We start from the raw sequence: 25,000 nt of genomic DNA, 5'->3' as shown, positions 1-25,000 counted from the left end.
GTACTGCTTTAAATATATACTTCACTACCACTACCACCACCACCACCACCATCCCCATACTGCTTTTACCGCCACCATACACTGCCAGTATCATTACCGCGGGCGACACACGTTAATTTCATCACCAGACCGTACGTTGCAGTGCCCCTCACATAGCCACCCTTTATAACACTTCCACAACTGTCCTCTCTTTATTCCCTTTCGCTGCGTCGCCTGTATTGTAGTACGATTCCCGTGCTTCCTCTCGTTCCCTACTGTTAGAGCGTTTTGAAGGGAATTATCGAAGCGTGAGGAATTATACTTGATGACGAAGACTGCAGGTGAAGGTGCTAGCGGAGGTTTATAATGGGTGTTGCATTGATGTGGCCTTCTGAGATAATCGGTTCACGTCTCGACTGTTGCCTTGTCTGTGCGTCTTGTGAAGGTAACGCGAGACACTGGTGGTCTAGGTAGCGTAGTACTGGTGTTTCTGTTGAGAAATCTGCCGCATTTTCCCTGTTTAGAGTTTTCTCTCCATCATAAGTTCTCAGAGTTGTTTAACATATATCGGTTAAGTTTTGTGTGGTTGTCACTTGTCAGCTGATCACAGGATGTATGGCAAGAGAAGTGCTGGTCACAAAGGGAGTTGTAGCTGTGCGTGACTCGCTTGTGCCCCATGACTGTATGTATGTCTGTTGAATCGTCTGCCGTATTACGAGTATGTAGCCAGTGAAGGAAGGAAAATGCCAGGAATTCTTGTAAAGTAAATATGACGGGAGAACATGGGATATTCATTCGTAAAGGAAAGACTAAGTGGTATGTAGTGAGATTTTGGTAGAATGATTCAAAATTTGAGTGTAATGTTTTCTGATGAAATGCGCTCTCTATCGTATCGTTAATTTTTTGTCTGATTTTTCTTAGTTCAAATGTTGTGCTACATTTGACATTAATCCTTCAAGTAACACTGATTCCTGTAACATTCCAGTGATACTCTCCTGTGTCATTTCTTTTAATGATTTTTTTTTTTTAAGACATTGATATCTACATCATTCATCCAGTAACATTTCTCCTCCTAACATATTTCTTTTGCAACTTTTACTGCTTGTGCTGATCACGTTTGTTACTTTACTTTTCATATCTATCTTTCTTTTCTGATGAGTGTCATCCGCACGTGTCGTAACGATGCCTCATATAGTACTTATGCAATTACCCGCAGTGCAGTATACCCAGCGTGGCTCGGCGAGTAGAAAGGGTCAGCCGCGGCACTAAGGACACATTATTATGGATGCAAGCTGTGCTGGACGCATCACCCTAACAGAATTGGTCTTCCTTCTTAGACGAGAGTAAACATTCCGTTGGCGTGTCTGGGCGGTAGTGAAAGCAAGGAAGCGTGATACTCGAGCCCCTCGGGTGAAAGGCTCAGTGATTGTTCGCCTGACTTGGCGTGCTTGTGATCTGTTCATGTCACCCACACTCACCGGCTCTCCTTAATCCGTATGAGTAGTAATACGAGTAGCTCGGACGGTGGTGAAAGGCTTAGAAGTAACTCACAACTCAGCTTGTTTATGGTCTGTACACGTAATCTATTCGATATTGAAAGGACTGGCTTTCCTTGACTGCACACGAGTTATTGACACCATTACTTTCATTGAGTGTTTGATTTGGACTGTGATGAAAGGATGTGTAGCAACTCTGTCACCACTTGCTTGCTCCTGGCTTTTGTTATACTCAGAACACGCATCAGGTTGAACTTGATATAGTTCGTTTCGTTTATTTACTTATGTATTTACTCTTGTAACCATCATCTTGAGAAGTGTGTGTTGATCTGCTTTGCTTTGCTCTTTCTCATGGTGGTGTAAATAAGGAGTTGTGTAAGCACTGGGTGGCAAACAGTGGTTTGTTAGCATCAGAAGTTTTTTCTTAGCAGCAGTAGTACTAGTAATAGTAGGTGTAGTAGTAGCAGTAGTTATTTTGGTAGTTATCATAGTAGTAGTAGTAGTAGTAGTAGTAGTAGTAGTAGTAGTAGTAGTAGTAGTAGTAGTAGTAGTAGTCAGTAGTGGTTGTAGTAGTAGTAGTAGTAGTAGTAGTAGTAGTAGTAGTAGTAGTAGTAGTAGTAGTAGTAGTAGTAGAAGTAGTAGTCATAGTAGTAGTTGTAGTAGTGGTAGTAGTAGTCAAAAAGTAGTAGTAGTAGTAGTAGTAGTAGTAGTAGTAGTCATAGTAGTAGTTGTAGTGGTAGTAGTAGTCAAAGTAGTAGTAGTAGTAGTAGTAGTAGTAGTAGTAGTAGTAGTAGTAGTAGTAGTAGTTGTAGTAGTGGTAGTAGTAGTCAAAGTAGTAATAGTAGTAGTAGTAGTAGTAGTAGTAGTAAGGTGACAGAGTTAGCAAGATTATTCATGACTCGTGCTCGTTTTCAAGATGAATAATTATCTGGCGTTCCACCTCAACCACCGCCCACTCCACCCGCCCCCCCAAAAAAAAGGAAAAAAAAGTTGTTGGTGTACATTATTGCATCACGTAAACGTCTGACAGTTATATTCTTCCATCACACAATTCGTTTTCCTCTTTCCATTTACCACACTCCTCGTTTCTGTTTCCCTCAACGATGTTTTCCTCATTCCTATTTCCCCACCGTGTTCTCCCATCCCTATTTCCCTACCTGTATCATCCCCAATCATGTTTCCCCACCTGTATTATCCCCACCATTATTTCCTCACCTCTGTTTCCCACCCCTGTTTTCTACCACTGTTATCTATACCCCCTGTTTTTTTTTTTTTTCTTCTTTTTCCCACCCCTGTCCATCTATCCTTATCCGCTTTCCGTCACCACCACCACCACCACCACCACCTCTTCTTTATCATGACCCCGGCTGTAGGTAATCCACTCCCAGACCCTCACCTGTTAACCTTACCTGTCCAGCCCCAGCATTAGGTCACGGTAATTGGATGGACTCTTCCTTATTCTGCCAACATTCTCTCTCTCTCTCTCTCTCTCTCTCTCTCTCTCTCTCTCTCTCTCTCTCTTTCGTCCGAGTTTTTCAGTCATGTTTTCAATTTCATCGTTTTCATCTTCATTCTCTTCTTTTTCTTCTTTTATCTCTTTTCGTCTTTCTTCTTCTCCTTCTTCTTCTTCTTCTTCTTCTTCTTCTTCTTCTTCTTCTTCTTCTTCTTCTTCTTCTTCTTCTTCTTTTGTTCTTCTTGTTCTTCTTCTTTTTGTTGTTGTTCTTCTTTTCTTCTTCTTCTTCTTCTTCTTCTTCTTCTTCTTCTTCTTCTTCTTCTTCTAATTACTATTGTTATTATTATTATTATTATTATTATTATTATTATTATTATTATTATTATTATTATTATTAATGTTATTATTATTCGTCGTTGTCTTTGTTGTTATTGTTCTTTTCTTTTTCCTTCCTCGTCCTCTTCCTCGTCCTCCTCGTCCTCCTCGTCCTCGTCATCGTCCTCCTCGTCCTCCTCGTCCTCGTCCTCGTCCTCGTCCTTGTCCTCGACCTCCTCCTCCTCTTCCTCCTGGGCCATTTACATAACCATCATTCATCTTCCAAATTTCCATCTTCTCCCGCTCCTCCTTCCCTCTTTCCCCCTTTATCATCCGACTATCCCTTGATTGTTGCCTTCATAATGTGTCCTTCCTCCCTTCCCTCACCTCTCTCTCTCTCTCTCTCTCTCTCTCTCTCTCTCTCTCTCTCTCTCTCTCTCTCTCTCTCTCTCTCTCTCTCTCTCTCTCTCTCTCTCTCTCTCTCTCTCTCTCTCTCTCTCTCTGGTTTCAGTATCTTTTGTCCTCTCAACTTCAAACTTCAACAAGAGAGAGAGAGAGAGAGAGAGAGAGAGAGAGAGAGAGAGAGAGAGAGAGAGAGAGAGAGAGAGAGAGAAACTTATTCTCGTGGGTTGGACTTTTGTTTTTCTTTTGTCGGCCTCGGTGAAAAAACAGGAGATTAAAAATCCGGCCACCCAACAACACACACACACACACACACACACACACACACACACACACACACACACACACACACACACACACACAAGGACGAAGAATAAAGAAAATGTACATCCATTGTTGGTTTGTGTTGCATTTCTTGTATTTATCACGTAACTCCAACTCTGTCCTGTGTTGATGACTCGCATATTTTATAAGGATCACTTACGTATCACTGTCTTTGTCTATTGATTTATTTGTTTATTCTTATCATATTCATTGCTCATTCATTTTTCATATTCATTCATTCATTCAGTCATTCAGTCATTCGTTTTGTGGATCGCGATTTTTGAAGTTTTTTTTTTTCTTCGGCATGAATTTCTTCTTTGCAAGTCCTGGCAAGTCTCCTTTACACATCAGAACAAGAGCTTGATATAGGTAGAATGTCAATCTTATACATAGACCAAGTATCAAATTCCACGTCCCTTACTCGTTACGTGACAATCAAGTTAAAATCACAAAATATTCCCTTACATTCATGGCACTTGCAGCAACACCCTTAACACACAACAGACCAAATAGAACACACGAAAGAGCAGTGAGATACAACCAATTACTCTCTATACCAGGCATAGTGAATTAATCAACGGCATACGAGGAAACACCTGAGACTGCCAAACCTGTAACGCTAATGACCCTGAATGACTCCCGCTACATCTGCAGACTTTAACCTGTATTTGTAAGCGTCTCCTTCAGGCAGTACCAGTAATGACAAGGAGAGAGTAGAAACCAGAGTAAAAAAAGAATTAAGAGAGGAACCTGATCGTATTAACTCAGGTAAACTAGATTCTTGTGGTGATGAGAAAATAGGTGATGGAAATTGAGTGTGATAAAAAGAGTAGTTAATTAGTAAAAATATCTTGGAGGTGTTATTAAAAACGTAGGGTAATGATAGATAGATAGATAGATAGATAGATAGATAGATAGAGAGAGAGAGAGAGAGAGAGAGAGAGAGAGAGAGAGAGAGAGAGAGAGAGAGAGAGAGAGAGAGTTAAATATAGTATTGGGTCTTGAGATCACCACATTTTCTCTCTCGAAAAAAGGGGACGAGCAAGGGGAGAAGAAAATGATATAGAAAGTGAGAAGAGAACGAGGAAGAGGAAGAGGAGGAGGATGGAAGGAGGGAATTGAGAAAGGAAAGAAAAGCAGGAGAAAAGGAAAAACAGAAAACGAAAAAGAAAATAAGGAGAATGGAGACAGAAGACGAAGCAAGAGGAATAAGAGAAAGAAAAAGAGGAGGAGGAGACAGATGGGTGTGTCACTGAGAGAGAGAGAGAGAGAGAGAGAGAGAGAGAGAGAGAGAGAGAGAGAGAGAGAGAGAGAGAGAGAGAGAGAGAGAGAGAGAGAGAGAGAGATGGGGACAGGGGATTAAAGCCTTGAAAAAAAGTTGACCTGACATCTGGATTCAGAGAGAGAGAGAGAGAGAGAGAGAGAGAGAGATCGTTCATTCTTGAATTATAATGTGCCGACTGTCAACTCTATAGAAAGTTAATTTAGGTAATTGAGTCACACACACACACACACACACACACACACACACACACACACACACACACACACACACACACACACACACAGTATTGGCAGGCACTTTGGAGACTGAAGGGAAAGTTGGTGCGGTTTAACCTGAAACTTGTGATGAGAGGAAATTAATACTCATTGGAGTCTTGACCTTCACAACTTGCAGAATAGTGACTCAGACAACACAAGCAGAAGTGGTATGGTACGAAAACTTTACCAATAACAAAGAGGCAAAGATGGAACTTGTGGGATTAATGACACTACGGTATGTTCTTGTAGTGACGAAATGAGACAGAATATAGAACGATCACATCATAGGGACATCACAAGTATGGAAATTTAGGGACAAGGCAAGAGGTGAGACTGAGATGGCTCGGGCATGTCAGAAGGGATGAAGCGTATGTGAGGAGAAAGATGCTGGAAATGTAAGCAGTTGATAGGAGGGAAAGAGGAAGACCAAAGAGATTCATGGGTGCAGTGATACATGTGCAAGTGGTGGGTGTGACAGAAAGATGCAGAAGGCCGAGTGTATTGGAGAAAGATGATCCGCTGTGGCTGAGAAGGAGAGAAAAGACGAAACACAAGCAGAAGTTCATGTGTTTGTTCGAAAGGTGTGTTTTGGCAATAGAATCACGTAAATGGTAAAATATAACATGTCACGAATATAATAAGAACGCTTATTTTTCATATCAGTTTGTCACTCGAAAGATTAAGTAAGGAATACCTGATTTAGATAAACTGATGGGTATTAATTATGACAAAATACAAATATACAATGATACTGACTTTGAAAGATTGACTAAGGAATTGGTGTGACAGATATATAGATGGACAAAGAAACGGACAAAGAAGAAAATAGATTGATAGACCATTAAATAGATACATCGACAGAAAATCACGTTAATTAAAAAAAAGAAGATAGATTAACCAATACTACACAAAACAAAAATTTCTCAAAGACCGCCCACCCTCAAACTTGCAGCCACCCTCCATGCTACACCCAAAATGATTATAATATTAATAAGAATAAATAGCTAAACGATTAAATAAATAAATAGACAATAATAATAATAATAATAAATAATAATAATAATAATAATAATAATAATAATAATAATAATAATAATAATAATAATAATAATAATAATAATAATAATAATAACACACTCGAGACCTGCTACAGAAGAAAATTTAACTATACGCTGCCTCCTGAGACTATTGTTGGCCATTGCGATGGTGCCTTTCCCGCTGCCACAGGTGTGAGGAGGACAGGTACCACTGGATAAGATAAGAGGGAGGAGTGTGGGAGGCGGTGTCTTTGTTCCCTCATACTTTAGTACTTATCTCTAACTGCAGCGTCACTTTGCAGTGTTGTGGAATATAGATAAAAGATTACATAAGGAGTTTTATTTAGGAATGGGTTAGTTTAAGGTGTAGATTAAGGTTAGGTTAGGTTAGCTTGGGTTAGATGGGGTGACGTTTGGTGTGGTTAGAATATGTTAGACTAGGTTAGGTTAGGTTAGGTAACGCCATGTTGAATTAGTTTTTAATCCTTACATAATCCAACATAGCCTTTACAAACCTATGCTAAGTTGAATTAAGCTAATCAACAACCAACAACCAAACCAATTAAACAATAAAAATAAGGAAAAAGCTTGTATAACCTAACCTAACAAACTAACTTTGCATAACGTACTCTTGCCTAACTTAATGTATGTATATATGTATGTATGTATATATGAATGTATGTATACCTGACCCTTCACGTGATGCGGGATACGTAGCTTGCCTTGGTATATACACTTGAAATGACCCGGTGATTTATGGGGGTGGAGGTTATGCGGGATGCCATTAAGGTCTAGTGGCTGGCGATCCTGCTGGAGGAAAGGAGAGGATCGTGAAGAGTGCTAGCAATATTTCATAAGGCGAGTGCGTCCCTGGGGGAAGGATAGGAAAGAGAAGAAAAGGACGGGTAATTTTCCCTCGTTGCCTTTTGAGAGCTTTTAATTAGACGTCCATTGGCATTTCTGTGAGTGTGTAATGCTGGAACCAACTAATTTAATGATGTAATATAAGAGAGTGGACCCTTTTTATGTGTATGAGAGAGAGAGAGAGAGAGAGAGAGAGAGAGAGAGAGAGAGAGAGAGAGAGAGAGAGAGAGAGGAAATTGTCTCCACTTTCATTGTTTGCGAGGAAGGGATATCGTGTCGTCGAGCCAGGAGGTTGGAGGGGCGAGATGGTGGAGGGGCTCGTGGTGTTAGTGTGGGTGAGGGTGGAGGGTGCAGAGGTGGAGGTGGTCGTGGTGAGGCGTGATGGAGGTGTGGTTTGGAGTGCCAGGTTTAATGGGGGGTGTAGTGGGGTGTGCCTGTACTGATGTGGAGGCTGGAGTGGTGGTGGTAGTAGGCGTTGTTTGGGTGGGCGTGAGGGAGGGGGAGGTGATGGAGGTGCCAGGTGGGTGTGGTGGTGGCAGGATGAGAGGAAGTGGGTGGCGGGATGGTTGGGTGTGCCCGGTGCCGGCGGCGTTAGTCTCAGTCAGTCAGTTGTGTTCAGGAGGTTGAGGGGAGCACACTGCTTCCTCGCGCCTCGTCCCGCTTGAAGACAGACGCGCCTGCCGTCTCACGCGACTAACAATCACCTCGCGGGATTGAATCGCCGCCTTGCCATAGTATTAACTTGCCGCTTCGGAATGTAACAGACAAATAAGCAAGACATCAAGGTAGTGAAAAGTGTGAAGGCGTTGCCAGGTGTGCAGGTCTGTGGTAGCAGGCAGTTTAGTCATCCTCACCGCGCCCGCTGAGTTCGTGAAATTCGTTGTTTCAACAGGAGGAAAGCTGGAGGAGGAAGAGGAGGAGGAATTTAGAAAGAAAAGATTTGAGTTATGAGGATTTGTTTCGCTCCACGTTGCCGCCTTGGCTGTGAATTATTGTCTGGTACAAACGTGTAAATTAAAACGACCGCGGCCCTCACGACCCTTTTATCATTACAAACTGCCAACTTTGTGAATGGTGCCGTGAACTCTTGGCGCTGCTGGCTTAAATGAGCGTGCGTGTGAGCGTATGCATTGTGAGTTGGGAGGCGAAGAGGGAGAAAGAACTGGGTGACACAGGACTGCCAAGCTGCATCCTAACGTGTTGCTCTCGTGTTGTGAAGTCATGGGGGGGAACTGTTGTGGCGCACGGGAGGGTTGCGAGCTGAATGCATTGTGGCCTGCCTGTGTGAGTGACGGAGGGTGTGCTCTGCGTGCTGCGGGGAATTGTGCATGGGGGCCGGGAGGGAAAGGGTAACAATGGAAGTTTTGAGTGTCCGGTCACCTCTGTGCTTGTTGTGTTGGAGCTTCGCCGGTGGGAGTGACCTGGGGAAGCGGTGAGGGAGGGCCGGGCCATGCTGCTGCACTACTAAAAGGAAAGTATTACTGTTATTATTATTATTGTTACTTTATGAAATTCCCCTTTCTTCTTCACAGGCAAAACATTTCTTTATTTAAGCCAAGAGACTTTTAAGCTTTGTCGACGCCAGTTTCTTTCTTACTTTTGCATTTTGTTCTTTAGCGAAGGGACTTTTATCCTTTTGACAAGACTTTCCAGCTTTTACCTTCTTATTTCATTGTTGCCTTACTGAATGCCCTGTTTTATTAAGCACTATAGTTTCTTTATGGTTTTCAGAGGGTCTGGACAGATCACGATGTAGTAATATCCAGCATAACAGTGGCAGTAGTAGTAGTTGTAATACAGAGCTCAGAGTGGCACGAGGCACGGAGCAGGTGGCGATGATGGTGGTCGTGATGGAGATGGTGGTTGTGCTGGTGGTGGTGGTGATGGTGGTACTGGTGGTGATGGTGGTGGTAGTAATGGTATTGGTGGTAAGGAGATGGAGATAGTGGCTGTGTTGATGGTGGTAGTGGTCATAGTGATGCTTGTGGTGTAATAGTGTTGTGGTGATAATGGTGGTAGTGGTAGTGGTGGTGTTGGTAGTTGTAATGGTGGTGGTGGTGGCTATGTTGCTAGTGGGAGTGGTCGCGGCAGGCCCTTTAACTTAATAAGAAAATTGACATGTGTTTTGCTTACTTAGCGCGAGAGAGGAGGAACGCAAAAATATAGTCTTGAATTAAAGCTTATAGAAATAATTGCTGTCTTTTCTCCGCAACACTGAAATGGAGGAAATGAAAGATACGGCGAAACCGACTTGCCGCCCCCCCCTCTCCTTCCTCCTCCAGTATATATTACCTCCTGAAGAAGGATTAAGCCGCAAAGGAGGCAAGCACACTCCACGAGATAGCCGCTAAGACGGGAGGAGGCGATTACACCCTCTCTCCCTTCCTCCCGCCTCGCCTTCTTGACTTAATCCTTCCACCACCGCCACCACCACCATTTCTTATTCACCCTCCCACTACCATTCACCACGACGGTCCTCCCACTCTTCGGCCCAGTTATACAGTCACCCTTTTCGTTTGCTAGATAACTAACAAAATTACGTCAGCCGTGATCAGGTTCTAGAATCAACTTTGGCGGCTGTTTTTGGTTTTGGAGTGTATTAAAAGAGGAACTGGGCCAATTCCACTGTCTTTTTTGTAAGCTATCCAACACCAAACGCTTCCCATGACGGTAAACTCTCGAACAGATAGGAGACTGTGAGACTAACCCTTCTTCCTCACCACTAATACCACTTAGCTTCACTCCACCGTCACTCACCATCATCACCATCATAATCTCCATTCATGTCGACTCACACGCCTCCACTTACTCGTTGCATTGTCCTTTTCCTCCGCTATGGTCATCCTTTAGCGTTCAGAGCGCTTTGGTTAATGATTGGTTTGCATGGAGACACAGAAGACAGAGAGAATGGGACCATGACTGTGTCTTTCTCAGATCTCTAAACTAAAGAAACTAATTGAAAAGTGTGTTAAAAATGTGGATAGAGATTATGAAGAAAAAAATAGAAAGAAGAATGACAGGATGTAGAAAGGTTAGATTGAACATAATTATCACCATTAAAAAGAATAAATGAATAAATATGTACATGAGAAAACAGATAAAATAAAAAGATCAAATTACTCCCTCCCACGTAGTAGTATCTTCACCTCTAGCATCATCACAGCCATCTACATGCTCGCTGCCTCTGCATCCCACCCACATACACAAATACTAACACCCACTCGAGCTTATAGTTCATTCACACACTTGCCAGCACCGTGCCGCATCCCCTGCTGTAGTCCTGTAGCCAGACCACGACCTCCGGCCTTTCATCGAGGTGTGGCTGCAGTAACGTTACTCAAATATTACCCCACCTCCAAGTCCTCGCGGCGGGATTTCATGCTCGCTAAGGCCCGCAATGTGATCCCGTATTCCCTGTGTCCCGCGTCTCTGCTTTGCACTGCGCTACCTCCTGTAATAAGATCGGCTCCGAACCTGAATCCTCCTCCCGCTGGTGATTCTGCTGAGGGGAAATGGTGGTAACTGGTGCCACGATATCTGATGCTGGGAGTGACGGTGTAGGTGGAAAAGCAGGCGGAGGAAAGGTCAAGGGAGAAGCGAAGGACGGAGGAAATAACATGTAATGAGAGAGAGAGAGAGAGAGAGAGAGAGAGAGAGAGAGAGAGAGAGAGAGAGAGAAATATAGAAAATGTTAAGAACGTAGTGTATAAAGTGACAGCGCCCGAGAGAAAAGACGCGGTGAGTATGATGTGGCAGAATAACAACATGGAAGAATTGAAGACGTGTTTGCCTGCTGGGAGGAAGGAAAGACAATCAATTAAAAGAAAGATTTCCATTAGAATGACGAGAGAAATTTAGATCATCGGTGACAAGAGAATTTTAAAATGGAAGATGGCGGTAGTTTCAGGAGAAGAGAGGAAGGTGGAAGGGAAGAATTAAAGTCAGGTACGGAGGAAGGTGGAAGGTGAGGAGACAAAGGAAGGGGAAGGAAAGGAGGGAGACAAAGGGAGGGGAAGGAAGGGAAGGAGACCGAGATCAGGTAGAGGGGAAAAATGCTTAACTCGCACTGAATAGAATTAGGAATTGGGTTCCCTGGAATTGAAAAGAGGAATCGAGTACTGGCTGACAGGACTGGTGAAGCTACGAAATAAGATATGATATCCGCGGAGAGAGAGATAGATAGATAGATAGAGAGAGAGAGAGAGAGAGAGAGAGAGAGAGAGAGAGAGAGAGAGAGGTGGGGGTGGGGGAGGAAGGAACAACACATGTAACCCAGACACAAACCGGGTGATCTGCTTTCTTGCTAAAATTAAGTTAAAATCTGTGCAAAATATATTCAAATAAGATAAATAATCTATGAATTCAGGGCATCAGGTACACACACACACACACACACACACACACACACACACACACACACACACACACACACACACAGAGAGAGAGAGAGAGAGAGAGAGAGAGAGAGAGAGAGAGAAATCCTGCAGACACGAACCATCTCCCCTGAAAAAAATACAGAAAATAAAAGATTGAAACGGCGAGAATGTTTAAAGCATTATATTCGAAAAAAAGAAACTATTTTATAAGTAAAACGACGCACACACACACACACACACACACACACACACACACACACACACACACACACACACACACACACACACACACACACACACACACACACACACACACATACGATGATAGTGCAGCTTTTTGTATGCTTCATTTTCACATGCGCGAGCGGGTTAATAGCTAAACAATGTGAAAAAAAAGTAATAGAAAAGAAGAGGAATGTGAATAGTTTAAAAAGGGAAGAATGTTTGGTTCCACTCGAAAAGATTTGAAAATGTGTAAAAAATAGAAAATAAAAGAAAGGGGGGGAGAGGTGAATGCATTGAAATTTTGTCGCGGGAACTTAATTTGCATCGAGCTGGAAAATGAAAAGAAATATATTTATATGAAAAAGGCAAAGCAAAACACTGCGCAATTTTTTAATCAAGGCCTCGAAAAAAGAATATATACACCCAAGAGAGGAAAGGGAGAAAAAAAAGAAAAAAAATAACTCATGAAAGATAGAAGATAAACGTTTTAAAAGGGGAAAAAAAAAAAAACGTATATAAAAATTTGTCTACAGGTAAAGTGTTGTAAAAATATGGATTAAAAAACTGTGATGTCGGAAGTAAGCTCACCCAGAGAGAGAGAGAGAGAGAGAGAGAGAGAGAGAGAGATTGGGGAGGGGGAGATAAAAATGTGACGGAAGAAATATGTGATCGTAATATAGATAAAGATCGAGACAAGAAAGAGGAAGAGGAGGAGATGGAAGAAATAGTAGCAGTAGAGAGAAGAGGAGTATGGCGGAGGAGAAAAAGAAGAAAAGAACTAAAAAACAAAAATAAATCGTATAAGAAGAAAATTATAATAAATAGAAGAAAACTGAACAAAAACGAGAAGAAAAGGGAAATAATAGTTATCTCTAAAAGAAGGAAGAGAGGAAGAGCGGAAAGAAGAAAAATAGAACTGAAAAGAACAAGAACAATAATAACAAGGAAGATAAGAACGAGAACATGAGGATGAAGAAAAGGAAAACAAGAAGAAAATATAAATTAGAAGAATAACAACGGTTAAGAAGGTAGGTTAGGGTAGAGTAAGGTATGGTATAGTAGGGACATTGCAGGCAGGGCAGGGCAGAGCAGGGCAGGGTAGGGTAAGGTAGGGTATGGTAGGGGAGGACATGGTAGGGTAGGATAAAGATTTTGTAGGTTAGGTGATAGAGACGAAGACGAAGAGGGAGGAGAAGGAGAAGGTGAAGGAGACGAAGGAGAAAGAGGAGAACGAGAAGAAGGATAAGAATAAGATTAAGAATGAGAAGAAGGACAAGAGAGAGAGAGAGAGAGAGAGAGAGAGAGAGAGAGAGAGAGAGAGAGAGAGTGAAAAACATCAAAGGAGTATGTAGTAGTAGCAGTAAAGAAGAAGAAAGAGGCAAAACATGTTAGTGGGTTAACTCTCGTAAACTTACCCTGACTAATGGCCATGTAGGGAGCAATGCGGATACCAATATTTAGGATGTGCCAAGGTGGGTGGGGCGGGGAGCGTGGAACCTGGGGCGGGGGCAGGGTGGAGAAGGCGGCCGGCGGTGTCTGCAGAGGTTAGGGGGAGCGGCGCGCCGTGAATCAGGTCAAGGTGAGGATGCTGCCACTGACCCACTCCGCTGCTGGCGTGGGAAGGGACAACTTGTAGTGGCGGCTTTACCTGAGAGAGAGAGAGAGAGAGAGAGAGAGAGAGAGAGAGAGAGAGAACGACTAGCTACAATAATAAAATAAACTACGCTCAATATAGATGGAATAGGAATAAGAACAAAAAAAAAAAAGATAAATAAAAAAGAATGATTTGAGAGAGAGAGAGAGAGAGAGAGAGAGAGAGAGAGAGAGAGAGAGAGAGAGAGAGATGCAGACAGACTAGAGAGACAAGAGCCCACCTGACAGATCTATTAGAAACATGATAGGTACTCCTCACCGTTAGGAGCTGGCGGAAGTGATGTGACAGGAGACGGCAGGAGGGTGACGGCTCTGGTACTGGTGGTGGAGGGGCTGGGTGGGTCTGGCTGGGGTGAATATGATGTAACGATGTAACAGTGACATCAGGCAGTAGGCAGAGTGCTGACAGAGTGCATCAGTGTCATCGTGGCGATTACATTTCTAGTGCCAGTGACGGGACAATAATCTGAAACACTTGCCGTAACGTGACTTTTTATGTAAGAGAGGAAATCTGGAGCAGGGCAACAAAAACTACTAAACAAAAAAAAGCTCAATTTGATGCCAGTTCCCAAGCAGGTCCGAGAAAGTTGGTTGGAGTTACACGTATTTTTTAATAGTGTTTTTACGATTCTAGTGGCGGATTAACAAGATTTCTACATTATTAACAGGAGAAACGGACGTGAGAAATCAAACTAATCATCTATATAGCCTTTAGAATTAGCTATGGTGAGTGAGCGGAGCGTTTCTGAATACGGGACAGGGTAACTAACCAGTGTTATCTGAAAGGACATGGGCGGCACGAAGGGGAGGGAATGGTGATAGGGAGGGAGAGAGGATGTCAGAGGAAGTGTACAAGTTAATGCAGGATCTTGTGTCACGCACGTCAGGAAGATTTAGGCAAGGCATGCGAGGTTAGGCAAGGTCACCACGCCACTCTTGGTCAATACATAAGGTACTTTGCCCTTTTGGCGGTGGTGGGGGCGGCGGCGGTGGTGACGGGCAGCTGAGGTAGTGATGGTGGTGGTGATGGGCTTGGGGGTGACAGTTTGGGGAGGAAGCGACCTTGGAATGCTACAGACCCTCAATCGATACCCACTCCCCCCTTTGTTTCCCCTTCCTCCCACACCACCACGTCTTCCCCCTCCTCCCCTGCCCTCCTCATTCTAGTCCTTTCTTTCTTCTCGCCTTTATCTGGTCCATCTGTTTGCTTAATCTGTCTCGTCTCTTCTTTACCTTTCCTCCTATCATCTCTCCTCATCACGTCTGTCACCTCTTCCCTTGTCCCCTTCATCCTCGTCTTTTCTTTCTTCTCGCCTGTATCTTCCTATCCCCCTTTTTTTTAACCCATCCTCCTCCCATCTCTCGACACCACCACTCCTAGCCCCTCTTCCCCTGCCCTTGCCCTCTTCATTTCTGTTCCTTTTTTTTTTTTTACTCGCCGTTTATCTTTCCATCTGCCTTCTCTGGTAAACTCTGGAATCTGCTTCTGTTTTTCCATTTTCCCATGACCTGAAATCAATTAAAAAGGAAGTTTCAAGACATTTATCCTATTCTTCTTGGATAACTCTATCGTACTTGCTTCGGGACTGGTATCTAATTGGGCCTTTTTGTTTTATCGTTTTTGTTGCCCTTGGCCAGATTTCCCCTCTTACATAAGGAAGGATAAAATCTCCCTCGTCTCTTCTTACCTTTCTCCTCCATTCCTGCCCTGTCACACCCACTCCATTCACCCCGAACTGTTGCATCACTGTCGAGGCAATTTGGAAGAAATAGAAATTAGGAAAAGGATAGCTCTGGTGATCAATTTCTCCGTGTCCCGACCACTTTTCCTTCTGGCCTTGGGAGTCGTTACCTGTCCCTTACCTGGAGTTTTGATTCAATTAACGTATCCCTCTACCAATACTACTACTACTACTACTACTACTACTACTACTACTACTACTACTACTACTACTACTACTACTACTACTACTACTACTACTACTACTACTGGGCTAATGGATCCTACGGTGCGATTGTTTGTCTGTGTCTGTTTGTTTGTCTGTGTATTTTAATGTCTTTTTTTTCTTCTCTATTAGAATGTGTACTTAAGGTTGTTTGTTGTTTGTCTCTTTCTGTCTCGTTTTTCTTTCTTTCATTCTGGCTGTCTTTATTTGTTTGCATCTGGCTGTCTGTCTCTATGTGTTTATCTATCTCTGTGTGTGTGTGTGTGTGTGTGTGTGTGTGTGTGTGTGTGTGTGTGTGTGTGTACGTACATGTCTGTCTGCCTGCCTGCCTGCCTGTGTGCCTTTCTGTCTGTCTTCCTGCCTGCCTGTCTGTCTGTCTGTCTGTCTATCTGTCTGTTTCTCTATGTTTGCCTCTGTCTGCCTGCCTTCCTGTCAGTCATCTCTCTCTCTCTCTCTCTCTCTCTCTCTCTCTCTCTCTCTCTCTCTCTCTCTCTCTCTCTCTCTCTCTCTCATTTCGTAACTTATTTTGACCTGTAGTGTTTTGCAATTCTTTTAACGACTTCCTTGATCTAAAATACAGGAGCGTGCGTGTTGCATTCCTGAAACTCTTTGTCACTAATTTGCGCCGAAATATCACGTAAATGCACGAAGAGAGGAGAGAAAAAGCGTGATAACTTCGATATTAACAAGTTTAATGTGTAAGGTGGAGAGAGAGAGAGAGAGAGAGAGAGAGAGAGAGAGAGAGAGAGAGAGAGAGAGAGTGTAATTGAAATAGCCTCTCATTACGCCAGACAGTCATTAATCATTTCTATTCCCACTTGGTTTGCTGAAAAAAAAAATGATGTCAAGGTACATGGATCTTCTTTTCACCACTTAACCAGGTGTAATTCATTAATTTTCCCCGTGGATCGCTACCTGATTGCTTGCACGTACACACACACACACACACACACACACACACAGTGTAGTGTAGTGGTTAGCACGCTCGACTCACAATCGAGAGGGCCGGGTTCGAGTCCCGGCGCGGCGAGGCAAATGGGCAAGCCTCTTAATGTGTGGCCCCTGTTCACCTAGCAGTAAATAGGTACGGGATGTAACTCGAGGGGTTGTGGCCTCGCTTTCCCGGTGTGTGGAGTGTGTTGTGGTCTCAGTCCTACCCGAAGATTGGTCTATGAGCTCTGAGCTCGCTCCGTAATGGGGAAGACTGGCGCTGGGTGACCAGGAGGCGACCGAGGTGAATTAAACACACACACACACACACACACACACACACACACACACACACACACACACACACACACACACACACACACACATACCGCGTAGTGTAGTGGTTAGCACGCTTGACTCACAATTGAGAGGGCCGGGTTCGAGTCCCAGCGCGGCGAGGCAACTGGGCAAGCCTCTTATGTGTGGGCCCTGTTCACCTAGCAGTAAATAGGTGCGGGATGTAACTCGAGGGGTTGTGGCCTTGCTTTCCCGGTGTGTGGAGTGGGTTGTGGTCTCAGTCCTACCCGAAGATCGGTCTATCAGCTCTGAGCTCGCTCCATGATGGGAAAGACTAGCTGGGTGACCAGCAGACGACCGTAGTGAATTACACACACACACACACACACACACACACACACACACACACACACACACACGTAGTGTTGTGGTTAGCACGCTCGACTCACAATCGAGAGGTCCGAGTTCGAGTCCCGGAAACCGGCGAGGCAAATGGGCAAGCTTCTTAATGTGTAGCTCCTGTTCACCTAGCAGTAAATAGGTACGGGATGTAACTCGAGGGGTTGTGGCCTCGCTTTTCCGGTGTGTGGAGTGTGTTGTGGTCTCAGTCCTACCCGAAGATCGGTTATGAGCTCTGAGCTCGCTCTGTAATGGGGAAGACTGGCTGGATGACCAGCAGACAACCGAGATGAATTACACACACACACACACACACACACACACACACACACACACACACACACACACACTAGCTCTCTCTCTCTCTCTCTCTCTCTCTCTCTCTCTCTCTCTCTCTCTCTCTCTCTCTCTCTCTCTCTCTCTCTCTCTCTTTGTGACCGACAGACATCCGGTGCGGGAATATGTCAACAAAATCCCGCCTCAGGTAATGTCCGGTGGTCGTCTAAAATTAGAAGACTGAAGAAAATTAGAGTATGTCGAATAATTAGCCAGAAATATATGATGAAAATGAGAGGTAGGAAGGAAATACGAAAAAGACGGCCGTAAGCCATTCTTGAGGGGAAGGAAATGAATGTAGGGCGATTTCTTGGAGGCGAGGAAAAATGGAAAGTCAGGAAGTTTTTGTGGGGTTCAGTACGGAATTAATTGACTTTTTATTTTTTTCTGGTGGAAGAAACATAGACAGGGTCGTTTTGGGGGATTAAGTGTGACAGTAATGAGGAAATGGCGTCTTTATTTATTTATTCATTTCTTTTATCTATTTGTTTATTTATTTTTTTGTTGAAGGGGAATGAAGAACTATATATTTTGTTGTTGTCTTCGTGGTGGGTAGGAAGTAAAGAAGAGGATCGTGTTTTTCTTCTTTGTGCGTGTGTGTGTGTGTGTGTGTGTGTGTGTGAGAGAGAGAGAGAGAGAGAGAGTGTCGAAAAGTGAATAATTGCATCATATCGCTTGATTTATAAAGAAAACTGACCGAAAATGTTTGGTATAGACAGAAAACTACCATGATTCTTCTTATTTAAAGTGAAGAACTGATTAATTTTTCAGGTCATGAGTCATTAACACACCTGTGACCAAGAGAACTTTTTTTTGTCCTACTTTTGGGCGATAATTAAGGCAGGTGTGCGTTCAGGTGACACGAACATACATACATACACACATACATACATACAGACTGACTGACAGATCACAGGTGGTGGGAAGTCATGAGGAGAGACTGGATGGGTAAGGGGACATGAAGGAGGGAGGTAGGGAGGGTGAGGGGAATAGGGGTGGTAGTGCAAGGGGAAATGTAACAGGTGTTCAGAATTGCCGATTAGCTCACATATTTCCCCTTACTCCCCACGCCTTCCTTCCTTAACCCTTTACTCTTCCTGTCCCCTTACTTTTACCAGTGCCGCGCTCCCCTCATTTATGCCCTCACTTTCCTATCATTTTCGCCATATATTTGTGGTGTTGTGGCACCTTCCCCCAATTTCTTTTAGTCAGTAAATCTAACTTTTCATTTTTTTTTTCGCTATCTCCATGTTCCTCTCACTTTCTCGCTCTCTCTCACTCTCCCTCACTTTCCACCCCACCTATCTCTCACTTTTCCCTTCATTTTATCCCTTTCTTTTCACTCCCTTCTCACTTTCCCTTAACCTCTTCAGTATTTGGGACGCATTTTCACCATGAGTTTTGTGCACCATTAGAAGATTTTATTGACATTAGGAACGGTCTATGGAGATCAGAAGATTAATGGCCACAGTCTTCACTATTTTAATCCCCCCATATAAGTTTGTAAAATCACCAAATAGTAACTAGAATGAATATGGAAATGCGTCATGGTATTGAAGGGGTTAAATTTCATCTCACATACCCCTTACATACCCCCACTCACCTCTCACACCTCCATTGCTCATCTACCACACCAGCAATGCAGTACCCACCTTTGCTGCTCTGCCACTGTCCTTGTGTCCTTAGTGGTGCTGCCTCGTTATATAACCAAATTAATGTACGTGCTCTCCTCCAGCCACTCCAGCCGCTCTTCATCGACTCCATCAGTATACATGGCTGTTAGTTCTCCGTCTACCTCCACATCATTCATTACTACCAGATCTGCTTTGTCGATTTATCTTTTCAGTATAATAAGTAGTTATTTCTTTTTTTATGTAAGAGGGGAAATCTGGCCATAGGCAACAAAAGTGATTAAACTAAAAGGCCCATTTAGATGCCAGTCTCCAAGGAAGCTCGAGAGAGTTAGCCAAAAGAGTGGGATAAATGTGTTGAAACCTCTCTCTTAAATTAATTCAAATCATTAGAAGATGGAAATACAGAAGCAGGTGGTTCTGTATCTATCCCCCTATCAGTCATTATTACCAAGTTTGCACAGTCGATTTCACCTTCATAGGAGGTAGTTACGCATCCACACCTCGCTTCAGTCACTCAATACGCCTAACTCCTCCAATATCTCCAACCAAACTCAATAACAACATCCTCTCCCAACGCCCACCTCCCGGAGCACCGTCATCGTTGTTATTATTACGCCTAACTTATTACCTGAAAAAAAAGCAAGGGTGTTTTTACAGGCAGGGTATACGTGAGCTTAATCCTCGTGTTTTCTCCTTGTCTTCTCATTTCCCAGCGACGCTCAGACATGCGTAAGACAGAACGGCAAGGAAGTAGTTTCTTAAGTGAGTTATCGTGTGTGCGAGGGTTCCGCTGAAGAAAGAGGAGGAGAAGTAGCAGAAAATATGCGTAAATCGGAAAACGTAGCGGAAAAAAAAAAGGTGAGGATGAGTAAGTAGAAAGGAGGAAAGAGAGAATGAGATGGAAGAACAAACCAGTGATGTAGAGAAAAGGTGGTTGAGGAAATAGAAAAATGAAAAGGAAGACTAAAGACGAGGAAATAGAGGAAAGAAGTTGGATGAAATATATAGAGATGAGTAGAAAGTGGAAAGGAAAACAAGGAAGAGGAAGTAGAGGGAATAGGATTATAGAAGAAGTAGATGACAGTAAGAGATGGAAAAGGAAGATTAGAGAGGAGGAAATAGAGGGCAGGAAGAGAAATCGGGGAGAGAGATGAGATGGAGAAACTGGATAAGAGGAGGAGGAGGAGGAAAAGGAGGTGAAAAGAGATTAGGAAGTACGTTTAAGGAAATTTGAGATAAGGAAGAGGAATAGGAGGAGGAAAAAGGAGGATTGATTGACTGATGTTCTAGCGCACCAACAACAGGAAGGAGGAAGAGGAAGAAGAAGAAAAGGAGGAGCAAACACAAGGGAAGAAAAGAGGAAGAACAAAATAAAAGTGTATTAATAACCTTTTGTTGTGTTGCTGGCTATAAAAAGCAGTAGTAGTAGTGGTATTAGTAGTAATAGTAGTAGTAGTAGTAGTAATTGTTGCTGCTGCTGCTGCTGTTGTTGTTGTTGTTGTTGTAGTGGTGTGTTAGCAACGTTTGTTCATCAGGAAATGTTTCGTGTTTTCAAAGTTTGCTGCAAGAAATGTGGTTTTGTCTGATGGTTACAAGGAGGTGCAGGAGGAAGAGGAAGAAAAGATGAGGATGAAAAGGAGAGGACAAGAGCAAGAGGAGGAGTAGGAGAAAGAGACGAAAGATGAGGACTTAAGGGGGTTGTCTGGGTGCATGAAGGAGTGAAGGAGGAAAGGAAAGAGGTCACAGAAGAAGGAGGATGTGTGTAACTTTACTTGTGGGTCTGCGCTCAGGTCCAGTCTTGTGGCGCTCTTAGTTTGGCTTCCACATCATTCTCCACCCCCCCCTCTCCTCCAAGGCGCCCCACTTATTCCCTTCTTCCTTCCTTCCTTCCTTCCTTCCTTCCTTCCTTCCTTCCTTCCTTCCTTCCTTCCTTCCTTTCTTTCTTTCTTTCCCTCCTCCCTCCCTCCCTCCTTCCCTCTCTCAATTTTCCTTCTTTTCCTTTCTGTCTTTTCTTGCTTTCTTTCTTCCTTCCTTCCTTCCTTCTTTCCTGCCTTTCTTTCTCCATCCCTCCCTCCTTCCGTTCTTTATTTCCTTGTTTTCTTCCTTTCTTCCTTCTTCCCTTTTACTTATCTTTCTTCCTCCCTCCATCCTTGCCTCCCTCCTTGTTTCTATCCTTTCTTGCTTTCTTCCTCCTTTCTTACCTACCTTCCTTCCTTCCTTCCTTTCTCCCTCTATCTTTCTCTATTTTCCTTCCTTCCTTCCTTCCGTTTTCTTTCTTCACGCTCCTTTCTCTCGCTTCTGTTTCCTGTCCTATTTTTAGCCATGTTCTTACTTTCTTCCTACGCATTTCTCTCTCTCTCTCTCTCTCTCTCTCTCTCTCTCTCTCTCTCGCTCATAACCTTGCCCTCTTTTCAAGCAGTTTCATTATTCTTCCCATCCTTTCCTCCCTTGCTTTAAACTCTATTCACCTCCGCCCATCTTATCTCCATTCTCCACCCCTCGTGCCGTTCTCATCCTCACGTACATTCATCCTCCCTTCTATCTCCCTCGTTCTCCTCCCTCCTCCTGCTCCTCCTCCTCGTCCTCTCATACACTGACCTTTTGCCTCTTTCCCTCCTCTCCCAGTCTCCTCAGCTTAACATGCTTTCCCTCTCTCGTATATCGCCTTGCCCTTTCTTTCTCTCCAACTACGTTCCAGCTTCTCCTTCCTGTATATGCTTCACCATCGCCCCTCACTTCCCGTATCTCACCAGCCTCTTCTTCTTCTTCCTCCTCCTCCTCCTTCTGGTCTCCTTCCGTGCAAAACTAGGACACTATCTATAAAAATGGCCCCAAAACTCCCAGACAGGGCAAGATTTAACATAAGTCTGAGCTAATACAAATGGAGAGACTCGTTGGCTGCAGCGGAAGAGAAAGATAGTTAGTTAAAGAGAGGGGTAGGGAGGGTGAAGAGTGGGCAGGGAGAGAGGGAGAGAGTGAGAGGGTGAAGGGTGGGTGGCCTAACAAGCTGCAGAGACGGGGTCGAGATTGTAGGCTGTTATGTTTTGCATTTGCTGGCGTGGGATGAAAACAGAGACGGTGACGACAGCAGGAACTAAAGTGATTAATGCCAGAGAGAGAGAGAGAGAGAGATGGTTGGGGGTTGTTGTTTGTCTTAGTGAGGAATTGATAACTACGTAGAAATAGATGAAATAAAATGCGAAGAATTGGTGAGGAAGTGCATAGACAGTGAGGCGGAGAAATGTACTGAACGGGAAGTCTTGGAGATTAATGAACAAGTCAACTCTTCCACTTCTTTACTGTATTGTCGCCTTTCATTGACAGGCACACCGCTGTAAAAAAAATGGATAAAAATAAATAAATAAATAAATAAGAAAATAGATAGAATAATGAAATAAAATGTTTACTTGATACAAAAAAACCAGAGGAAGAGAAAGTTTAGTTTGTCTTGTCTGGCTACACAACTGTAGTATTTAAACGACTATAGACAAAGAACCTCCAAAAAATTTATAGATGGTCGTGAGAAAAATTATTTAGCAGTGAAACAGGTTAGGAAGTGTGAGCAAAAAGGATACAGTAATTAGCTTTGTTACGTCCATCATGCGTACAGTTTGATGGATGGCTGAAGAAAAATGGAGCTGAAAATAGAGGAAGGTGTGAATTGTTAAACTAAGTAAAGAAAAGTTGACTTCATAATAGAAAAAGGTGTGAACTGAAGCGAAGTGAAGAAAAATAAACTTGAAAATAGAGAAAGTTGTGAACTGAAGCGAAGTGAAGAAAAACAGACTTGAAAAAAAGAGTATGATGTGAATTTTAAGTTAAGCGAAAAAGAGAGAAAAAAAAACCTTGAAAATAGAGAAAAAGTGTTCATTCTAAAAGATAAAGGTGAAGAAATATACACTTCAAAAACAGAAAGGTGTGGATTATTAACCATAGCAAGAAAAAAAAATTGACTTAGAAATATTACCAGATAGAAATTGTAAAAGTAAGTGAAAGAAAAAAAACACTTCAAATTAGAGAAAGGTGCAAATTTATTAATCTTAACCCCTTCAGTACTGGAACACATCTTCACCTCGAGTTTGGGTATGATTAGACCATTTTATATACATTAGGAATGATCTATGGAAGTCAGAAGATTAATGCCCACAGTCTCCACAATTCTAATCCCTACATAAAGCTGTATAAGATCACCAAAATAGTAAGCAGAATGAATATGAAAACGTGTCGCAGTACTGAAGGGGTTAAATGAATAAAAGACTCGACTTACGAATAGAGGAAAGGCGTGAATTGTAAAAGTAAGAAAGTAAAAAAACAAAGAGAAGAAGAAGAAGAAGGAAGAAGAGGATAGATATGTAAGGCGTGAAGGAATCCAGGCTCTTGGAAGATAAAAACGGGAAAGTATTGATTTTTTTCCCCTTTTTTTTCTTTGTTGTAGTTGTTGCTGTTGTTGTTGTTGTTGTTGTTGTTGTTGTTGTTGTTGTTGTTGATGCTGTTTCATACGAGAGCGAGTAAACTTTAAACTGTAGAAAATTAGCGATTGAACAAGGGATAAAGTTTGATTTTTTGATGACCTGTCACTCAAAAATATTAAAGTTAGGCCTATAACTTGCTTTACGAACACTTCTCTCCTGCTCTCTCTCTCTCTCTCTCTCTCTCTCTCTCTCTCTCTCTCTCTCTCGGAGTAAAGTAATGGAGGGAAAAGTAGGATATTTACAATAACACTAATAAATATATAGGAAGGTGAGAGAGAGAGAGAGAGAGAGAGAGAGAGAGAGAGAGAGAGAGAGAGAGAGAGAGAGAGAGATACTGGGACGTATGTGGAGAGTGAGGAGAGAGAGAGAGAGAGAGAGAGAGAGAGAGAGAGAGAGAGAGAGAGAGAGAGAGAGAGAGATTTGTGTGTTGTGAAGACTATTGTAGTTGGCTCCCTAAGTTGTGTAACTCCGCCATATTGTCTCTCTCTCTCTCTCTCTCTCTCTCTCTCTCTCTCTCTCTCGGAAAGCGTTAATTTCCTTAGTTTTACAAGAGGCGAAATCAATCTGACTTCTCTTCGCTTCGTCCTCTTCCTCTTCCTCTTCCTCTTCATTTTCCTCCTCCTCCTCCTCCTCCTCCTCCTCCTCCTCCTCCTCCTCCTCCTCCTTGTTATAAAATATTTTTCAACAGTATGCTCTTCTCTTTCAACGGTTTCCCTTGTGCCATCCTCACATTTTTATTTTTCAGTAGTTTTGCCTCTGTCCTCCTCCTCCTCCTCCTCCTCGAATTCTTCCTTTTCTCCTTCTTGACTTTCACAATTTTATGCCTCTTCGATCCTATCCTGTCCTGTCCCGTGTCCTCCTCCTCCTCCTCCTCCTCCTCCTCCTCCTCCTCCTCCTCCTCCTCCTCCTCCTCCTCCTCCTCCTCCTCCAGTAGCTCATCTCTCGCTATTATATCTCTAATCGTTGTTTATCTACGTGATGCAAAACAAGAGAATATTTTTACTATTTCTTTTTATTTCACTCTTGTTGTGTTTTTCGTTTTGTTTTCGCACGTACTCTCATTTACTTGTTTAGTATGTGTGTTTATTCATTTATTTATTTATTGTTGTTGTTTTTTTTTTTGTTTCGTATTTAGTCCAGTTTGTTGAGTAAATTCACACCGGAGAGAAATGTTTGGTTTAGGAAGGACGGCAAACACACACACACACACACACACACACACACACACACACACACACACACACACACACACACACACACACACACACACACACACACACACACACACACACACACACACACACACACACACACACACAC

At 43.0% G+C, this 25,000-nt stretch overlaps 1 protein-coding gene across 20 annotated transcripts in view; it reads left to right on the top strand.

Moving 5' to 3' along the window:
* LOC123517719 (multiple C2 and transmembrane domain-containing protein-like) overlaps positions 1-25,000 on the top strand; it is a 638,372-nt gene that overhangs the window by 485,075 nt on the left and 128,297 nt on the right. The window contains exon 1 of one of the 20 annotated variants that reach the window (XM_045278100.1): positions 7,948-8,197. The exons of 18 other annotated variants lie outside the window; for them this stretch is intronic. The gene's annotated coding sequence lies outside the window, so the exon portion shown is untranslated. Of the gene's footprint in view, positions 1-7,947; positions 8,198-25,000 lie in introns of those variants that run through there. One more of the 20 variants, XM_045278102.1, reaches the window with a different exon arrangement.

The sequence above is a fragment of the Portunus trituberculatus genome, chromosome 42 (genome assembly GCF_017591435.1).
Source record: "Portunus trituberculatus isolate SZX2019 chromosome 42, ASM1759143v1, whole genome shotgun sequence".
NCBI lineage: Eukaryota > Metazoa > Arthropoda > Malacostraca > Decapoda > Portunidae > Portunus > Portunus trituberculatus.
Note: the sequence above shows the minus strand (reverse complement) of the source record. Positions and strands in the feature narration are given on the sequence as shown.